This window comes from Lycium ferocissimum, chromosome 7 (assembly GCF_029784015.1).
Source record: "Lycium ferocissimum isolate CSIRO_LF1 chromosome 7, AGI_CSIRO_Lferr_CH_V1, whole genome shotgun sequence".
NCBI classification, from domain to species: domain Eukaryota; kingdom Viridiplantae; phylum Streptophyta; class Magnoliopsida; order Solanales; family Solanaceae; genus Lycium; species Lycium ferocissimum.
In genome coordinates, this window is record NC_081348.1 from 66,757,810 (window position 1) to 66,764,185 (window position 6,376).

Consider the following 6,376-nt stretch of genomic DNA (forward strand, 5'->3'; position numbering starts at 1 on the left):
ATTCTGGATTTTGCACTTATTTTCTGTACTTTTGTTCCGATTATGATCCTGTTTACTGTACTTCATGCTTTGCATACTCAGTACATATTTCGTACTGACCCCCTTTCTTCGGGGGCTGCGTTTCATGCCCGCAGGTACAGATACTCATTTTGGTGGTCCGCCAGCTTAGGATTTCCATTCAGCTATTTGGAGCGCTCCCTTGTTTCGGAGCTTATATTTTGGTACAGACTCTTCCGATGCATATGTATATGTCCATTCATGGGTACGGCGGGGCCCTGTCCCGTCATATGATTCTGTTATTACTCTTAGAGGTCTGTAGACATATGTGTGGGTTGTGGGTAGTCACTATTCAGTTGTGTCTGTGTGATTTGTGATTTGAACGTCCCCCTATCTTATGACGGCCTTGCTGGCTTATGTGCGATATCATCTGCTGGAAGTTGTGACAGCGATATATGTATATATATATGTGACAGCTTTGGGGCGACGTTTCACTTTTCTGTATGTATAAGATCTGATTATGCCAGCTATGATCTGACGTCTGACCTTTGTATATGTATAAGTTATTTGTATGCTATTTCTGGTCAATGGGTATGTACGAGTGTCCAGTTCGGGCACTAGTCACGGCCTACGGGGTTGGGTCGTGACATGCCCTTCCTTGGAGCCTCGAGATAATGGAAGTCTAATCATATCCGAATTATGAAATTAGAATCAAGAAGAAATATCATTCAACCTTTACTTCTATTCAAGACCTAAATCTCAACCTATGGAATGAGATTTATGAACTAAAAAGATGAAATAAGGAATCTATAGGTCTCAACATGAAATTAATGTTCTAGGTGATCAACTCCCATCAATTATAAGCTAGAAGAACTAACAAATCACTTAAATTTGGATTCTAGGCAAAACCCCCAATTTTGGGTATAAATCGTAACTTCTAATTTCATAAATTACACACTAATAATGAAGAAATCATGAAATAGTAGACTCTAATCATCAATCCCATGATTAATGAAGCTAACCCAATCAATAGTTCAAGGTTTAATATCCTAGAATAAAGAACCCACAAAACCCTCTTTCAATCCACCATTTCTTAAGGAAACTAGCTTGTTTAATGGATTCCTAAAGTGATTAATGGAACAACGAATGGAAAGGAAGGTGAAAGAACTTACCTCAAATATTTTCTATGAAGAACTGCCTTTAATGCTCCCAAAAATCTCCAAAGTCGGAATAGTATTGAATGAAAGACTTAGGGCTTTTAACACACATTTAATGAATGCAACTGCCCGTCTCCCGCTATAATTATCGATAGGCCGTTATAGAGGTTCCGCTTCAGCGATCCTTTTACTGCTTTTGCAGTCCACCGGAATTACACATTGTCGCTATCGCGGCAGGGCCGCCGCTTCTACTGTACCGCTGCCGCGGTCCTGGTGTCACAGTGATAGACACCAGAAACTAGAAACATAACCCAACTTTCATGAACTCAAACCGAAATCCCGACTATCACCCGAGACCATCTGCTCACAAACAAGATATCCCACAAAGTCACCCAAATCATATCCAAAGACCTCGAGAAGCATGTCAACGGTCTTCTCGAGTCAAATGTGAGCTAAACAAGCTCAAGAAAGGGTCAAAAGCACCGAAAAGGCTATCCAAATAGGTCATTACAACAGATACAAATTAAACCATCGCTCGTCCTCGAGAAACGAAGGGAAAAGAATGAAAAAGTACCTGAATCAGCAAACAACTGAGGATAGAGACTACACATGTCGGTCTCTGTCTCCCAAGTGGCCTCCGCAATGGGACGATGCTTCCATTGCACCTTCACATAAGCTATCTCCTTAGACATCAACTTTCGAACCTGCCTATCCAAAATCGCAATAGGATCCTCCTCGTAAGTCAAATTCTTATCAAGAAATACCGAGTCCCAATGAACAATATAAGTACCATAGGCATGATACTTCTTCACCATAGACACATGGAAAGCTGGATGAATGCCTGCCAAGCCTGGTGGCAAGGTCAACTCATAAGCAACATCGCCCACACGATCAAGGATCTCAAATGACCCAATATACCTCGGACTCAACTTACCTCTTTTCCCAGATCTCATAACACCCTTCATGGGTTAAATCTTCAACAGAACCTGATCACCAACGGCGAACTCTAAATCTCAAACTTTCTAGTCCACATACATCTTCTATCGACTCTGAGCTGCCAAAAGCTTGGCCTGAATAACTCTCACCTTCTCAAGAGACTCTCTCAATAGATTTGTACCCTAAGGTCAAACCTCAAATGCATCAAACCAACCAACCAGTGATCTACATCTCCTACCATACAAAGCCTCAAAAGGCACCATGTCGATACTCGAGTTATAACTATTGTTATACGCAAACTCTACCAACGGAAATTACTAATCCCAATGACCACCAAAGTCTATAACGCAAGCCCTCAACATATCCTCGAGCACCTGAATGGTCCACTCGACCGCCAATCGGTCCGAGGGTGAAAGCCGCACTAAGATCCACCGGGTACCCACCATCATGAAAAGCTCTCCCGTAATCGTGGGGAGGAAGATAGTACCCCGATCGTATATGATAGAAATGGGAACCCCATGCAATCTCATAATGTCACGAATGTACAACTTGGCTAACTTCTCCACGGTATAAGAAACCTGAACTGGAATGAAATGAGCAGACTTAGTCAACCTATCAACTATCACCCAAAACGAATCAAACTTACCCAGGGTCTTCAGAAGACCCACCACAAAATCAATGGCAATCCTCTCCCACCTTCACTCGGGAAGGGGCATCCTCTAAAGTACACCACCGGGTCGCTGGTGCTCATACTTAACTTGCTGACAATTACCACACTTAACCACAAAATCAACTATATCCCTCTTCATGCGGCGCCACCAGTAATGTTGTCTTAAATCACGATACATCTTAGTCGCCCCTGGATGAATGGATATTGAGAGCTATGGGCCTCAGTCAAAATCTAATGAATCAAGTCACCAACACGAGGAACGTACCCGTACCCCTTAATCTTAAAAGTACCCTCAGAATCAATCATGGACTCCTTGGCCTCACCCCTCAGAACCCTATCTCGAATCTTGCTCAACTGAGCATCCCCAAACTGATGAGTCCTGATCTGATCTAACAAGGACGATCTCGCCTCCATATAAGCTAAAACTCTGCCTGGAGCTGAAATATCAAGACGAACGAAACTGTTGGCCAGATTCCGAACCTCTATGGCCAACGGATGCTTGGAAACAACCAAACAGGCTAAACTTCCTATACTCGTAGCCTTGAGACTCAAGGCATCAGCAACAACATTGGCTTTCCCTGGATGATAAAGAATAAAGATTTCATAGTCCTTCAGGAACTCCATCCATCTACGCTGCCTGGAATTAAGATCTCTCTGGGAAAATATGTGCTGAAGGCTACGGTGATTGGTGAAAACCTCACAATGGACGCCATACAAGTAATGCCTCCAGATCTTCAAAGCCAAGACCACAGCTAACAACTCTAAATCATTGGTAGGATAATTTCTCTCAAGGATCTTCAACTGACGGGAAGCATAGGCTATGACACTACCCTTCTGCATCAACACAACATCCAAACCCACTCGAGATGCATTACAAGAGACTAAAAAATCCTTACCCTCCACGGGTAATGCTAGAATCGGGGCTGAAGTCAAAAGGGTCTTGAGATTTTGAAAGCTCTCCTCACAATCATCGGACCACTGGAAGGGAACATACATCTGACTCAATCTGGTCAACGACGAAGAAATAGTAGCGAAACCCATCACAAATCAGCGGTAGTAACTGGCCAAACCCACAAAACTACAGATCTCGACCATAGTAGTGGGCCTCGCCTAATCCCTCACATCCTCAATCTTTTTAAGATCAACCATGACCCCGTCCTTAGACTCAACATGGCCCAAGAATGCCACAGACTCCAACCAAAACTCGCACTTCGTAAACTTAGCAAACAAACTATTCTTCTTCAACAACCCAAGCACAGTGCAAATATGGCTCTCATGCTTCTCTTTACTCTAGGAATACACCAAGATATCATCAATAAACACAATAACAATGGAGTTAAGGAATGGCCTAAAGATGCCATTCATCTAAGTCATGAATACAGCCAGGGCATTGGTAAGCCCAAATGACATCACCAGAAACTTATAATAACCATATCTCGTCCGAAAAGCTATCTTTGGAATATTCTCGGCTCTAACCTTCAGTTGATGGTAGCCTGAACGCAAGTCAATCTTCGAGAACACTGAAGCACCCTGAAGCTGGTCAAATAAATCATCAATACGAGGCATAGGACACTTGTGTTATGAATAGTAACCTTGTTCAGCTAGCGATAATCGATGCACATCCTCTTAGATCCGTCTTTCTTTTTCACGAACAACACAGGAACACCCCAAGGGGATACACTCGGTCTAATGAACCCCTTGCTTAATAAATACTACAACTGCTCCTTAAGTTCTCTCAAATCGGCAAGTGCCATATGATATAGCGGAATAGAAATAGGGCGGGTGCCTAAATCCAAGTCAATACAAAAGTCAATATCGCAATCAGATGGCATACCCGGCAGATCCGATAGGAATACCTCCGCAAACCTGCTCACAAGGGAATGGACTCAAGGGGTGGATATGCAACAGTAGTGTCACGCACATGAGCCAGGTAAGCTAAACACCCTTTGTTGACTAATTTATTTTCCTAAAGAAAGGAAATAATCTTCTTCGGAGTGGGACTAGGAGTACCCCTCCACTCAAGTCTAGGAATGCCAAGCATGGCTAAAGTAATTATCTTAGCATGGCAGTCCAAGATTGCATGATAAAGCGAAAGCTAGGTCATACCCAAAATAATATCGAAATCCACCATATCAAGTATCTTCACGTCTACCCACATGTCATAACCCATAAAAGTAACCAAGCACGACCGATAGACTTGATCAACCATAACAAAATCTCCGACTGGAGTTGACACATGAATAGGTACCGCTATTCTATCACAAGTCAAGTCCCAAATGCCAGCATGATATGCAGATACATACGAATAAGTGGATCCAGGATCAAATAATACAGATTCTGCTCTATGTCGGACAAAAACAGTACCTGAAATGACAGCATCTGAGGCCTAGGCCTCTGGTCTACCTGGGAACAAATAACACTGGCCCCACCACGACCAGATTGTCCGCAACTATGATCCACCTCTGGAACTCTGGGACCCACCTCTACCGGCCTGGGACCCACCCCTAGAAATTTGTAGACCACCGTGGACTGACTGAGCATCACCCCTCGAAGAAGCACCACCTCGGCTACCTAAAGATAACGGAGTCCTCTAGGGCTGATAACCCTACCTGGGTCATGGACACTCTCGAGCAAAATGACCAAACGTTCCACATGTAAAACAAGCCTTAGAAGACGGAGCCTGATGTACCGAAAATGAAGACCCAGCTGGAACAACTTTGTCCGTCGTCGAGCAAAGAGTCAAGCTCTCTGCTCGATGGCCCACAAGCAGTTAATATGCATTGCCGACTACACAAAGGCACCGAAATCGGATAGATTCTGCCTAGAAGACAGTCCGGCACCGCTCGAGCTGGAACTACTATAACCCCTAAACTATTGCTGCCTCTTCTCACTAACCCCTCTAAATGCACTGGCTTTAGCAGCCTCGACTAAGGAAGCATGCTCAACAATGGCCTTGAAGGAAGTGCTCATGGCCTCAACCTGAAGGCATGGAATCTGAAGAGAACTAGCGAGCCCACCAACAAAATGGCAAATCCTGTCGGGCTCAATAGGAATCAGCGGTGCTGAATAATGGGCCAAATGCAAGAAGCGAGTCACATAAGCATCAAAGATAATCCCCTCTGCTGCAAGTGGAGGAACTCATCTCTACGGGGCTCTCTCAAGGCCCGAGGCACAAACTTCTCAAAGAAGGCCTAATGAAACTGTGTCCAAGTAAGTGGAGGCGAACCCTCTTGTCTGCATGAAATGAAGTACCTCCACTAGGTGTTTGCGTCTCCGCAAAATTGGTATGACACATAATCAACACCGTGGGTCTCAATAATCCCCATCCTGTGCAATAACTCGTGCATGTCCAATATAAATGCATATGCATCCTCTCCAGAAGTACCAGCGAATCTCGGCGGATCCATCTTCCTGAACCTCCCTACTAGATAAAGATCAGTCAAAGTCATAACAGGGCCTGCCATGGGTCTAAGTTCATCTCCCTGGCCGGCCCTGCATCCATCCGTGTAGTCTGCCTCTGCTCCGGGGTCTGTGGCCCAACTCTAGTCTGTGATCCTCTACTCGGAGAAGTAATACCAGCGGCAGCCTACTAGGCATCCAAATGAAGTAAAATGTT